The sequence below is a fragment of the Hoplias malabaricus genome, chromosome 1 (genome assembly GCF_029633855.1).
Source record: "Hoplias malabaricus isolate fHopMal1 chromosome 1, fHopMal1.hap1, whole genome shotgun sequence".
NCBI classification, from domain to species: Eukaryota; Metazoa; Chordata; class Actinopteri; order Characiformes; family Erythrinidae; genus Hoplias; species Hoplias malabaricus.
Window position 1 is genome coordinate 39,959,379 of NC_089800.1, and position 15,509 is coordinate 39,974,887.

General features: G+C 42.4%; 1 protein-coding gene across 4 annotated transcripts in view; it reads right to left on the reverse strand.

Annotated features, from left to right (window-relative positions):
* Positions 1 to 12,291, reverse strand: part of phldb1b (pleckstrin homology-like domain, family B, member 1b) — a 109,428-nt gene extending 97,137 nt beyond the window's left edge. For 3 of the 4 annotated variants that reach the window (XM_066662537.1, XM_066662536.1, XM_066662534.1), the window contains exon 1: positions 6,072 to 6,159. The gene's annotated coding sequence lies outside the window, so the exon portion shown is untranslated. Of the gene's footprint in view, positions 1 to 6,071; positions 6,160 to 12,191 lie in introns of those variants that run through there. The other variant, XM_066662533.1, reaches the window with a different exon arrangement.
* Positions 12,292 to 15,509: the final 3,218 nt, after the last annotated feature.

The following is a 15,509-nucleotide window of genomic DNA, read 5'->3' on the forward strand; positions in this document are numbered from 1 at the left end:
GGTGTTTGAATTCCAATCTTAAATCCACAACAATAGACAGATGGATGATGGTGGGGATTCCCTAACTTCTGGGATCATGTGATTCCAGTATTGGTGAAAAATGCAATTCCTCATTTGACCTGTAATTACAGAGCCGCATGGTGACAACACAATAGACATTCCTATAGAGAGTGATCATAATCAAACCGCAGCTCTCCATGAGCCATCCTGCAAAGGAGCAGAGGAAAGAAACAGATAATAAAAGTGGCAGAATAAAATAACGGCAGGAGGTTGGTATATGTGCTATATGTGGACTTCCTGTAGGCTGTAGGACATAGAAGACCAGGCTTTCCTGTGGCCCCATACTGAGGCTATCCCTCCTGGGGCTGAGAGAAAGGCATCACTTCATTGTTTATATAATTTTCCCCCTGCTTAAAGGGGACATATTCTACACATTTCCGCAAAATTTACACAGTTTGGAGTCTTAGAGAAACGTCTGTGACATGCTTTGATCAAATCACCACAACGGTCAAACAGCACAGCACTGTTCTCCCCCTAAATAAACAGCTCTATTCACAATTACCAGTTTTAGCACATGTTCCTTTAAATGAGAATGAGCCACAGCTAAGTTCAGCACGAGAGCCCAGGACTGTGCAGCGAGGAAAGTATTGCTGAATTTTAGCCATTTTTGTTTAGTTCTCTGCTGTCTTTTATAGCCACATTTCATCAGTATGCTTCTTTCTCCAAGCTGGTTGGGTTTGTTTTGTCCAGTTTATCCTTGTATTTGCACTCTCACATAAACACGAGTCCAGCACTGTGATTGGAGAAGAGGAGGGACAAAACTGAAGTCTCTGCACTTTATGTAAGCATATGCAGCACATAATCAGACAGACTTGCTTATCCTGTGTTTTAAGGATTAGGCAGCCCACAAAAAACACAGGTTGGTCTTGTTTTACAGTATGTGGGTTGGTAGGTTCCAGGTCCCTAAACTAATGTGCACATGCACTGAAACAATCATTTTGTTCATATGTCCTATTAAAATGAATTTATCAGTAAGCAACCACCAATATTTTTATCTTCAAAAATGTCACACGTTCAATATTAATGAAATTAACTATTAAGGTTTTATTATTATTACATTATTTACATTTTTCTATACACATTGCTGTGCAGTCCCTGAATAAATGGGTGTATTCTTCACACAATGATCATAACTGCTATCATAATCTATTTATTGGTAGTAATGTTGTGCACAAAACTTCCCTATAGCTCTCAGAATCTTCACTTATGTGAGTGATCCTTTAGATGATCTTGTGGATTTCAGTGTAGTGTGTCGTTCATCACCCGAGGTTCCCCAAGTGCTTGATGACTCGTGACTCTTCTGATTTGTGCTGTACATTAAACCATTAAAAACATTCTTGAGAAGACATGCAAAAAAACTTTTTTTTCTTTTCCCTGGGATATGACGGAATATGAATAATATCATCCTCGGCTCTGAAGTGCATAAACAAATGAGGCTTAAATTCATTTTCCATTCTGATGATGGGTTTGGGCTTAGCTGAACCATGATGAAATTCAAACCACAGGAAGAGATGACTGGGTTTACCCAAAAGCACTGAAGAAAAAGATCAGCACTTTGCATTCTGAGACCTTAAAAACAGCCAGTTCTCACTGATTTATTCTTTGTGATACGCAGCAGTTACAACCGAAAAACGGTTGTAAAATTCATGCTATATGTTTTTAAAATCTAGCTGCCATTGATCAGTAATGGTACTTTTGAAGTCTGAAGTTTGCTTCCTTAGATTTGCACTGGAGCTGCAAAACTAAAAGCCAATTGCTGCTTAGGCATTAAACCTCTTCCATAAGCAACAGGTAGGTCTCACCTCTACGCAAACCCTAAGCTATACCCTATGCCATAACGTGACACGCCCCTCCCCAGCAATGTAATTACAGTAGGCATCAATGCAGAATGCAACAACAGAAATTGGTCCCCAAATGGATGAACATGGATCAAGTTGAGAGATAACTGAGGAAGTCCAGAAATATGAAATTCTCTTTTCCACACTAGAGACTGTAGACAACAGTAAATTTATGGTGAGAGATTTACATCATTTGTGATGCCATGGAACAAATAAAAAGGTGAATCAACTTGAGGGAAATACACAGATGCCTTTAAAAAACTGCCATGAAGACTGGGAAAAAGTCCAAGCTTTGCAATTGTTTTTTTTTTTCCTGGAACAATTTTTAATCTACGCTCTGTTTCAAATAGTGACATACTCCCTAGTGCACTTCACAAAAGACTAACACCACTACATTTTGTACAACATAGAGTTGAGGAAGATATTTGTGATTAAACCCTAGTGTTTTGGCAATGTAATTGCAGAGTAACGCAGACACACCAAACACACACCTAGTATAAATGCTCACACTCTCTGAGTCAATGCAGAAGCATAAATCAGCCTTAACTCAAACTATACTGCAGAAAGACCAACATTCAGCCACATTGCATTCAGCACATATAGAGAGCTTCACACAGACAATTCACCTACCAACATGTGTTTTTAGATTGAGGGAGGAAACCCATACAGACACAGGGAGAACATGTCCCACAGAGAATGACCAGAGGTGAAGATTGAACCCCAGACCCCAAAATTCATTCATTCATTGTCTTTAACCGCTTGTCCAGTTCAGGGTCACGACAGGTGCGGAACTTACCTGGAATGGACTCCAAAATCTCACAGCTATTTGGTACCAAACCACAATATCCAACATTTCTCCTGAAATCAGACCCCCTTTGCTGCAGAAAATATTTCTATTCTTTTTAGAAGATCCTGAGACTTTAGGCACTGATGTAGGATGAAAGGTATGAAAGGTTTTGGATCACTAAAGTCACTCATCACACTAAAACTATTGGATGGTGTTTCTGCTGAGTTCCATTTGAACTCGGATGCTGGATTTTCCAGGTCACAAGTAGGAAAGTGTGGGCACAAGTCAGATTTCATACTCAGAGTGGGAGAGCCTCTCCAACCCCAAGTTCAAAATCTAAGATGGATGCTCACACATCCAATGTGTGTAAGCATCACTATTGTACAGTTTATTAGTGCTGCTATCTATTTGTGTCTCGTTAAATCAGTCATACACACAGTACTGTCCGACTGCTGTTTGTGGAGGTGTTTCCATGGTGTTTGTATGAGTAAAAAAAATTGCATAATGTGCTAACAGTGCTAACCAGGAACAAACAACCAATGAAAAGCTAGGGCATAGGATTTTCTGGTGTTTAACTGGAACACGCTCAGCTCTGAAATCTGACTTACGAGGTAAATTTTTATAATTGACCTTTGATTAAGTTGTGGCTACTCCAGTGCTTTGCATTGTTGTGGTCACTGTTTGTCTATGGAGTTGTGAGGGCACAGTCAAACATCTGTGTCTACAGTGAAAGCACCTTAATGTTTCTGAATGTACTATAGCATAGAGCTAGCGCATAATGAAGGGTCGTAAAGGACAAGCCTGACTAACACATCCCTGGCTGGGATTCTGCTGCTTGGAGTGATTGAGTCAGTCTTTCCCTGGCTCTCTATAAGACCACACCCACATGAACACCCCCAGTATCCTCCACCCACCCTATGTTTAGGGGGTCCACAGCAGTAGTTGCTATATTCCAGTAGGCCTTTGCTCAAATGTTCCGTTGACTTTGGCTGTTTGTTTCCCAAAGATGCCGAGCTCTGACAGGCATTCCAACGCTGCCGGCACAAAGAGCTCTTTTCAACGTGTTTAATCCCTGCAGAGGAGTGGGGAAGGGGCCTGGCCCTCCTCCACCATCAGCAGTGGCGCGCACGCACACACAAAACACACACATACGCACACTGCTCTCTGCGGTGTAAAAAAAACCCCAAGAGAACCACCCAACCTGTGTGAAACAGCTGGCTCTAGCTGTCTAATGAATTAGTTCTGTGTTCTCAGGTGAAGCGCGAAGGAGTCATGCTAGAAATGGTGTATAAAGATGGTCTGATCAGATTTTTTTCCACTGTGGAGTGGTTATCAACCCAAATCCAAAAAGAATGTTTCAATGGGTATGGCATAACGGTGCGGCTTATGCATCAAGTTAAAGAACGTCTGAGTAAGCTGAAAGTGAAAGCACTGCACATTCAGAGAACACTCTTATTAAGAGTTATCCATTTTTCAATGTAAACTAGTCTGCACCCATTGTCCTTTTTATCAGCTCCACTGACCATATAGATGCACTCTGCAGTTCTACAGCTGCATACTTTATTAACACCCATTCACGCTGTTTTTCACTAGTCAGGACACAGATGTCACTGTGGTACGAGTGGATCAAACACAGCAGTGCTGCTGGGGGTTTAAACACTGTGCTCTCTTCTCGATTCTACTCTCTATTCAATTCGACTTTACCCACCTTATGGTCGCTGGTACCAGGTAAATGTCCCACACCCACAGTCTCCCCCTCCTCCCGAAACGCAGTTGGTGATATCGCAAAACATTGTCGCTAACAGGAATAGGAAGTTTGGTGGAGAAAAAAAATACAACAATGGCAGTGGTAATGTTAAGTGTTGTTTACATAGTGTACCTCCATGCTGTTGTAGTTTTTGGGACTAAAATGGCTTAGCCATGCATCAGTTCCAACAGATCAGTGTAGTTTTTCTATTCCTTGTTGAACCAAAACAAGCTCTCGCTGAATTTATTCCTCAGCCACCAAAGCAAGGAGTGTTTGAATCTCTTCAAAAGACCACAGTGTAATTTTAAAAGGTGCCACTGTGAGTCAGATGTAAACAAAAATATTATCTTTAATGTAGCGTGGATATGTCCATCTAGTGCTGGATTTCTGTGTTGTGGAGCAGAGTGTGACAATTTTGTCTGACTAATCAGCGCTCTGCAAGGTTTATACATTATGATTTAATCCCTACTCGGCTCACTTGGAACCACGAGCAAGCAGGGACTAAAAAATTACCCAGCTCTAGGTATCAGGTTCCAAATTTGCCTAGTGGAAAAGCAAAAAAGCAGAGTAGAGATTGTAGTGTAGGTACCATGCAGATTTTGTGTTATCGTCTAGTCCTTCATCAGTGGCCATATCTGCTCTGCTCTGTGTTGGTTTGTGGGGGTCCACAGAATAAGAGTGTGAAAGGTGACTAACAAAGATGGGCTACTTTTTATAACTTAAGAACTACAAAGTGCTCCTGTATGTGGAGCTGATACAGTGATTGATGACTATTGTCAATTGACCAATGAGTCAATGTCATTTTAATATTAAAGCTGATCAATTATTATTTATTACACTGAATTACACCAAAGCATTAAAGACTAATAAAATAGCATAAACATTTTGTAATTATAATATCATAAATATCCACCAATATCTGGGCTCTGAGGCAGTCACTCTATTGTTCTGAAAACAGCAGCAGCTTCTTTGTTAGATTTTTTTTTCTATTCTTCTTTTGCTTACTGATCCTTTCAGAGGAATAGTGTTGTGTTGCCATCTCAGAATGGAAAAGTGGACGGTCACACCTGTCAATTGTTGGACATTCACTTGTTTAACTGCTGTCCAGACTGTGCCAGACGGCAGCAGTACGATTCACTAAATCGAGCCAAGTCAATAAAGTCTGGCTGGCACAGAGTGGTGGGCATCCTTGCCCAGCTGAGAGCAGTGGGTACATAAATATTACATCCACATTACTGTGCAAAACCCTCTCTTATTTCATTGAGCATTCGCTTGTTTTAGAGCTAGGCTGTGCTAGACTGTGCTAGGCTGACCTGATATCGGTTCTTAAATCAAGTCAATTAAATAAAAGCTGCTTGGCACAGTGTGGTGGGCAGCTTTGTCCAGGTGGGCCAAGAAGAGCATCCAGCCCCAATGTTCAAACTCCTTGAGCCTCTCTGCTAATCCCACCCCCCACCCCCCCTCAAAAAAAAGCTGACAAAGGAAAACCCAGAGCCAGGAATTTCCATTCATTCTGCAACTGCCAGAAAAGTAGGGCTTCAAAAACAAAGCCGCCAACCTCAAAGAGTCCCCCACTACAACCAAACCCCCACCCCACCCCAGCACCAGAAACAAGAAAGAGAAAGACGTCAACACTCACCTTTTCACTGCTGCGCAGAAAGGCAGCTGAGCTACAATGCGCTTTTCCCTCAAAGTCAAGTGTCCTCGAGTCACCCCTCTCTCAGCAAATGCCCCTACAACAAGCCATTGTGAAGAACAGACAACAGAAGAAGCCACAAATCCATCAGGCCCCGTCTGGAGCATTGCAGAGTGAATAGGGGAATTGCTGTTTAGTGGATGGTGAAAATGTGAGAAGGAGGGCTGAGGAGCAGCAGCAGCAAGAGGAGGAGGAGGTAGAGGTGGAAGTGAGGGAGAGGAAACAGCTTTGAAAACGTCTTTAGCTAATGGAAATCTCGTCAGTGACCTCCTTCCTCTGTCCCATTCGGCTTTTAACAACATTCTCTCACAATGTGTGTTGATAAAGGCTTTTATCATATGTTTAAAAAGAGTTTATGGAGAAGATTTGCAAACAGTGGTCACAATTGGAACCATTTACATTGATATTTGCATGGACCAATTTATCCTCATTAAACTGATAGGAGGTGAAACGTGCTTCACAATCTTAAAAAAAAAAGAGGGGGGGGGGCACAGAACACATCTTGTTTGATTTCATTCTTGCAACAACACAGACAAACTCAGTGTTGACAGACCCTTGATTTCATTCAATGAAACATTCATCAAGTGCAAGACATGTATGCCAATATAGGGTCAATTTAAACAAGGTTGCATATTTCCATGCATTATATCCATCCAGCATATTTCACAATCAACTTTGAGTGGTATTATTGAAAAGTGGATGTGTTTAGGAACCACAGCATATCAGCCACAAAGTGGCAGACCTCATAAGGTTATAGTCACATGGGCAATTGCTGAGTCACATAGTGCATAAAGGTTACCAATGCACTGCTGACTCAATAACAAGATTTTAAAATGTTCTTTGGCATTTACATCAACATAAAAACTGTGAGCCATGATCTTCATGGCATGGATTTCCATGGCTGAACAGCTGCATTTCAGGCTGGTGATGAATGGGTGTAACGCCACCACAGGACTCTGTAGCAGTGGAAACGTTCTGTGAAGTGACAAATCATGATTCTCCATCTGGCAGTCTGATGAATGAGTCTGGTGCAGGAAATATATTGCTATGGGGTTGTTTTTTTCAGGGATTGGCCTAAGCCCCTTAGTTCCATTGAAGGGAAATATTTGAGCAGTTGTATGCCTCAAATTTTAGGAAAGGCTGTTTTCTGTTCAAGCATGACTGTGCCCCAGTGCACAAAGCAAGGTTCATAAAGGAGTGTTTGGGTGAGTTTAGTGTAGAAGAACTTGATCTGACCTCAAACCCTGTAAGAATTCTATAAAAGCCCTCCAAGTAAGTCCATGCCAAGAACCATTCAAAATTTTACAAAGGGCTGTTAAATAGTCTGATGTCATAAATCTTATTTTATGGCTATGAAAGTCCTTGTTTCCAGGAGATATGAAATCAAATTTCATTTTCCCCCAAAGCAGAAGGGCATTCAAAGCAAGTTTTGGAAGGTCACTATTGAGTAATGACCCTCAGGAACTATGTAAACAGTGTGTAGAGAGTATTTCGGAGAGAGGGCGTTTGTATATCCAAGAGCAGAGTCAGCAGCAGCAGCAGCATGAAATGCAGATGTTACAGCTGTTATGGAGCCAATAGTCTAATGCTTTCTTGGCTTGGCTGGGAGACTGACACACACACACACACATACACTCATCTCTGCTTACATATGACTCTTTAGTAGTTCTAATTGAGGAGTTGATACTATAATTATGCTCATTGACATCATACAGATCAACTTGTGAACTCTTGCTCATCCAACATTTCTGGGGTGGCATTACACTAGATGTCAAAGTGTCTCTGTAAGGATTTGATTTTATTCAGCCATATAAATACTAACAAGTTAAAATTAACAGGACTTGAGCATTCATTCATTATCTGTAACCCTTATCCATTTCAGGGTCGTGGTGGGTCCGGAGCCGACCTGAAATCACTGGGTGCAAGGCAGGAAGGCAAGGCACCCTGGGGGGGGGTACCAATCCTTCACCGGGCAACACACACACACACACATTCACTCACACACTTACACCTATGGACACTTTTGAGTTGCCAATCCACCTGCCAACGTGTGTTTTTGGACTGTGGGAGGAAACCGAAGCTGTGGGAGGAAACCAACACAGGGAGAACACACCAAACACACCAAACTCCTCACAGAACCCTGAACCCCAGGACCCTGGAGCTGTGTGACAGCGACACTACTTGCTGTGCCATTGTGCATAATCATATGTTACAAGCTATAACAATATATAATTCATTGTCTGTAACCGCTTATCCAGTTCAGGGTCACGGTGGGTCTGGAGCCTACCCGGAATCATTGAGCACAAGGCAGGAACATACTCTGGAACACTGGAGCCCGCCAGACCTTCACAGGGTGACACACATACACACACACACACACACACACATATATATGGGCACGTTTGAGTTGCCAAATCCACCTATCAGTGTGTGTTTTTGGACTGTGGGAGGAAACCAGAGCACCTGAAGGAAACCCACACAGACACGGGGAGAACACACCAAACTCCTCACAGTCACCTGGAGTTTTATTTCTTTTCAACCCATCTCTTTTTAACGCTAAACGTTTTGTTTCTTTGTTTGATTTTTCAGTAAATGATTCCATAAAACTCAAACGGTGTGCAGGTTCAAATCTAGATGATGGAATTCTGAGACTGAGAGTCTTGGGGATCATGCTTCACTCTCGAATCTTCACTCTCTTTGATTTCAGGACTGAATAGCACCCCCTTGTGGCAAAATTCCTAACCATGAGTGAGTGTGGATGTGAATGAGTTCCAAGAAAGTTCCAAGAGGTGCTTTGTTTTTCTAAAGGAGGCTGCACTTCAGCTTACAGTCACCTCACTCAATGCCAGGAGCCATCTAGAGTGTTGTATGGCTGCTGAGAAAGCACTGAAGTGCTGATTTAAAGATGTGTTTGTCAACAGATGGAGTGGAGTATGAAGTGTACATCAGCCCTGATCTGCTCAGATCCAATTCCAGCTCCAGATTCCTGTGCAACCATTGGTGGAGAAAACCCTTGCTTGATCCAGGAGAAGGCAATTAGCAAGGCACATGGATGTACTCCACCAAAATGAGGTCGAGGGTGAATAGTGTATGACTGGATTATGGCAGAGCTGTCCTCATTGCTATGACAGCCCAAAACAAAGACTTGATTATTAGAACCAAAGAGCGAAGAAGCAGCAGAGTCCTTTTTCTCACCACTTCATCCCCAACAGGGAAGATCATGGAAAGTTCTCTCCTTCATCAAAGGCCTGCTATTTTTCTGAGGGAGAGAGGAGAGGAAAATAAATAGCTTGGCTTTGGATAAGCCCTTTTCCATTGGCATGGAACTGGTTCCTTTACATTGGCGCACCTAATTTTGAACCATTTTGTGCATTTCCACCACCATTAATCGGTTCTGGAAGCCAAAAGCAACTTGTAATTGGGGTTAAAATCAGGCTAAAAGTCATGTAATGTAAACCCAACTGAAAGCAAAGAAGAGCAGGTTCTTTAGCATGAACGCTGATGACATCCATGGGCTAAAGAAGCTCCAAAAAGAGCACAGAGAATAAAGTTAGGGTGCAGCTAGTCTCGCATTGCCTAACTCGGGTACCTTTTGCCACTTAATGTAGCCAAGGACCACCTACTCCTTCAAGAAAAGAAATCTGACTGACATGTAGGAGGAGGCAACGAGCCAATCTGGATACAATTTGCAGAACCCCGGGCAGTGAGGCCAGCTTAACAGACTGAAAGTATCAGACTCTCCATCAGCTTGTGGGCAGAGCATCTGTGGCTGAGACTAGGGCGCAGCGGAGCTGGACGAGGTCAGTTGAACCCATTATTTGCTTTCTGGCGCTGTCCTGACTCTTCCCATTTATCTATGGCTCTGATGCTGCCCTAGTCCTAATCACTCCATGAAGGGACTATTACTAACTATCGTTACACTTATATAGCGCCTTTCTAGACACCCAAGGGCGCTTTACAATTCTAACTGCTCGGAACACTCAATTCACACACACACTGGCAAGAAGCGGCAGCCAAACGCGCACAGCGTACTCTCGACCAGGAACGACCGTCCACATGGAGGACTGCATCGGGCACTAGGATTTCACCCAGGATAGAGCACCAATCCATATCTGGGCACACACATATTCACTCACACAAACAGACATTCATTCACATTCACTCACACACCAGGACATTTTTTTTATTAGAGAAGCCAATTCACCTACCCACATGTTTTTGGACACAACCTTGATTCCCATCAAAATTGATCAGTTCATTGGAAAGCATCAAGGTTCTAAGAATCCAGGAGTTCAAGAACCAGAGCTCAAAACGGGATATGGCTTTAGCTTTAGGTCTGTTTCTCACTCTTTGCTTTACCTTTTTTCTCTCTTTTTCTGTTCTCTTTCTTGCCCTCTTTCCGATTTCGTCTTTCTGTCTTTTTTTCACTCTTTTCTCTCTCTCACTTACATTTACTCCTCTCTCTTGCTCTATCATGGCTTTCCTTGTCTGTCACAGTGATTCTGCAGTCACTCTTTCTCACTCTCTCTCTCTGTCCCCTCCCTTTCTCACTCTCTTTCTCATCTCTTTCTCTCTCACACAACCTCATTTCAGCAGAAGGTTTTCATTTTTCTGTCAGCAGCTCAGATAACACAAGGATGGCCTGGTTTTTTTAAGGCCACTCTTGCCAAGAACCACTTGGATGGCGTCGACGGTCCTCGGTCGCTGAAGAACATGTCTGTGAATAAAGCCTGAATGAGAGAACGTCTCCCACACATCTGGCATGCGGTCAGCGGAGGGCTACAGAGCAAAATCCTAGTACCTTATAGGTCTCAAAGTTTTATTTAATGAATTCAGATGAATTTATTTATGAAGGTGTCCTTCTAGTGGGCACAAGGGTTCAGTTACTCACTCAGGCATGAATTAAACTGAACTGCACAATCTTATGTTTACTATGCTCAAGTCCAAGAGCTAGCAAGAGCACTACAAACCCCACAGCAGTGGAGTGTTGAGGAGTGGAACTGCAGTCTATGGCATGATGTAAGTGTAAAGGCTGGTGGTGGTGGGGGGGTGTGCTCAGAATAAATGGGTGAGCACAAGTGGGCGGCACGGTGGTGCAGCAGGTAGTGTCACAGTCACACAGCTCCAGGGACCTGGACTTTATTCTCTTCAAGTCCCGCTCCAGGTGATTGTCTGTGAGGAGTTTGGTGTGTTCATCCCATGTCCGTGTGGGTTTCCTCCCTTGGTCCAAAAAATACACATTGGTAGGTGAATTGGCGACTCAAAAGTGTCTGTAGGTGTGAGTGTGTGTGTGTTGCCCTGTGAAGTACTGGCGCCCCCTCCAGGGTGTATCGCTGCCTTGTGCCCAATGATTCCGGGTAGGCTCCGGACCCACCGTGACCCTGAACTGGGATAACAATGAATGAATGGGTGAGCACGAGACAACAAACCTTTTTACCCTTTTCACACATGGCCTAGAGAGCTTCCAGAAAAGTTACCCCAAGGAGCTGTATGTGATAACCCTTTAATATCTTCTGTCCCGGGCTTCATGCGGACATTAGCCCACTACCACCTTAGTAGGAAGTCCAGGTGAAGTCTGAGTCTGCACAAATGCCATGCCATTTCCAGCTGCGAGAACACATCTGAGAAATAAAATCTTCCACTGTGTATTACATGTGTGAAAGGACCAGCCCAAAAAATCTCCAAACCTGATTCTCTGGTGCTTCTCTGGACTTCATGTGTGAAAACAGCTTTTGTGAATAAAGAGTGTATGGATACAAATATTTTGGATGACCTTATCAATACCACTTGTCTATAATATACATTTTATATTATCAGTGTTACTGAAGATATCAATGACAGGTTCAAAAATTCATATGTGATTTTTCATAATTATAATAATTAAAAATATACAATAATAATAATAATAATAATAATAATCAGTGCTATTGTCAGTGTTCCTCCCCATACAGGAGGCATTATATGAGCTCTACCCATTTGTTGTCATAATCTTTGTATATAAATGAATCCAGCTCCTTTCTATAAAATAAATACATAGATGAAATTCAAGAGATCTGTACAAACCTGAGAACCTCAGGCAGATGAGTATCTCTAATCAGAAACAGAGCTCCATTCGGTCTCAGAAAGATGGTGACATTCCAGACACAGCAGAGAAACGATATCCCACTCAAGTTCACCAAACAGATTTAAACCCTGTTATGAGTTCTGTTCACTTACACTCTAATCTCTCCCTCCCTTACTCTCTCTCCTTTATTCCCTCTCTTCTCTTCTCTCACTGTCTCACACTCCTCTCTCTTATTTCTCTCCGTGCCCACTCTCTCCTTGTCTTTCTCTCATTCTCACTCTCTCACCCAGACTCTCTCTCTCTCAGCCCCTCCCATGTCGGACACAAGGCCGTCATTATGTCGCTCAAAGAAATCCTCACTTGTTCTCCCTCCTGGAGGGAGGGCGAGGGTCCAATTAAAACACTGCAGAAAAAGTCAACAAAACTAAGACCCCTATTTGTGGGCAAAAGTCACCTGCCACTCCAGCACTCCTCCACTTTTGGGGCCAAGCGAGGGCACCAGGGCCTGCTCTGAGCAGAGTGGCAGTGCTCAGTAGAAGTGGGGTCAGTTCCTTGCTCTCTTGTTCAATGACTGTTACTAGAAAAACCCATTTGAATCTGACCCTGGATACTGACCCTTGAATCCATCTGCCACAAGCCACTTCTGCTCTGGTATTAATTCAGCATGTTTTATACTAATATTAACAAAATCATGTCCTGTCATAATTATACACCACAATATACATTGATCTGCCAACACAAAACATCTTGTTTCTATGCTCATTTTCCATTTCCATTCAGTTCCGCTCATCACATATGTGCACTTTATAGTTCTATAATTAAAGCTGTAATTCATGCGTTGCTCTGCATACTTAATTTGCCCTGGCTAACTCTTTCTTTGAATGCTCACGACCACCACAGAGCAGGTTTGTGGGTGTCCGACCCTCTAGAAACATTCATGTCGCCTGATTGAAATCAAACTTTTCCAGGTCTCTGCAAATTATTCCGACTGTTTCTCCTTAAATGTCCATTGATTTCATTTGTGGATCATTCTTAGTGCTGCAGTGACACTGACGTGGTGGTAGTGTGTCTGTGTGTGCAGTTCTTGTACTAGTAGATCAGTTACAGCAAGGTTGCTGGAGTTTTTAAAACCCTCTGAGGATTGTCCACCAACCAAAAATATCCAGCCAATTGCATCCTGTGTCCAATGATGAAGGACCAGAGGACAACCAACACTGCGCAACAACCTACGAGCTACTGTCCCTAACTTTACATCTAAGGTGGGTGTGTCTAACAGTGTGGACAGTGTTTAAAAACTTCAGCAGCACTGCTGTGTCTGATCCACTCATACCAGCACAATACACACTAATACACTACCCACCACGTCAGTGTCACAGCAGCGCTGACAATGATCCACCACCCAAATCATACCTGCTCTGTCGTAGTTTTTTGCAGGTTCCTACCATTAAAGAAAAGGGTGAAAGGGGGCCAGCAAAGTATGCATAGCAACAGGTGGACTACAGTCTATAACTGTAGAACAATTGAATGAAACTTTGTGTAGAGCTTTATGAGTGGAGCTGCTCAAATGGACAGTGAGTGTAGAAACCAGGAGTTACTTTTAATGTTATGGCTGACTGGTGAAGTCTGAAGTTTCAGTCAAGTTAATTAATCATGTTTCCCCAAAATGAAAACACCGTGTTCAAGCTTTTCACTTCTTTTCCCGTACCATTTATCCTCTCCTTCAGAAAGAAGGAGCATCTTTGAGAACAAGCTGCTGTATTATTCCAGAATGGTTCCCTCCTCTGTTCTTCAGAATCACAGTGAAAAGTTCAGGGCCTAGTTCTCTTCCAGAAAACTGCTCTAATTGGCCAAAGCTGCCACTGAAGACTCAAAAGGCTATTTTTCAACCTGTTTTTGTTACTATGCCTTTAAAACTCATGTAAATGACCCTTGCTCTAATTGGCTGTCATGTATTGTGTCTCATTCAAGAAGCACATTGTGTTGAAACACACACACACACACACACACACACACACATATATATATATATATATATATACCTGACACATACACATACACCTGACACAAACACATACACATATGTGTATATATATATATATATATATATATATATATATATATATATATACACATATGTGTATGTGTTTGTAGGGTAAAACTACTGTGCAAGTGAGTTAGTGAGCTGGTATCACAGCAGAGTGGCCCTATACACTCACTAGTATTGCTTACACTACATATACACTACACTACATGCGCTCCATAAATTATGCAAACATTTTGCCTCCCCCTAGTGTCAAAGCAGGTGTCAATGTTTACACTTTCAGTAAGAGGACAAAGTAGAATTATCCTTCAGGTCATGAAAAAAGAACAAAGCACCACAAGAGTGAATTGTATGAATCGGGTAAATCTTGGTCTTTCTACAGTCTTTTTCGCTCACGCATTCCAGAGAAACTCTCCCCATGCTTTAGGCACAGACGGAACACAGATGTAAAGTGCTACAGAACTACAGAATACTTCAAGTTATAAATGAGATCTGTTGTAATTCAAACAGTGAGTAAAAACAGACAACAGACAAGTTTAACTTCAGCAACAAACAAGTTACAGCCCGAGTCTTATTCAAACACACCTTTCCACCATAAAAGATGTGGAGCTCCTGAATGAACACAAACGGGAGGAGGGCGGGGGTTGAGAACAGTAGGTCTACAGAAATTTTTGATGTTGTCTTTAAGCGTTTATCTCTCTCAAAACATGGCCTCATAGCATCACACCAACACACAAACAGCAGGCTACTAACAGGCCATGACTACTGTGTGGTTAGTGGGTTCCCTGAACCAGTTATTAAAGGTAATTAGCAGCACCACTCCTGCCCCATGCCTCTGTGCTTGTGACGGAGAAGGCAGTCCGCACCATGTCAGATACAGCTATTAAAAACTTTACATATAGAAAACAAAACATCCATAACTACAGACGTTATGGTCCTTTCTGATTTAAAATGTACCATCGCAAGCAGATGATAATCACATTAAACAATATGATTTGCTTCTGTTATTACTGATTTTAAAATAATGTGTAAAAATCAGAGACCACTTGTTATGAATGTCCACACTTTGCTTCTATTAACTTTGCCTCTGATTGAACTTTAAACAATTTACTGAAGTGGGAGGGGTCATTGCAAGGACTGCTGTATATGGGGCTCTGCTGCATTGTTTGCTTCCTTTCCAGAACAGAGAAACACCCACGCGGCGAGCAGACGAATGCGGCAGAGTGGAATATTCAAGAAAATGTGGATGCTGTACTACTCCGATAAAAAGATCGCA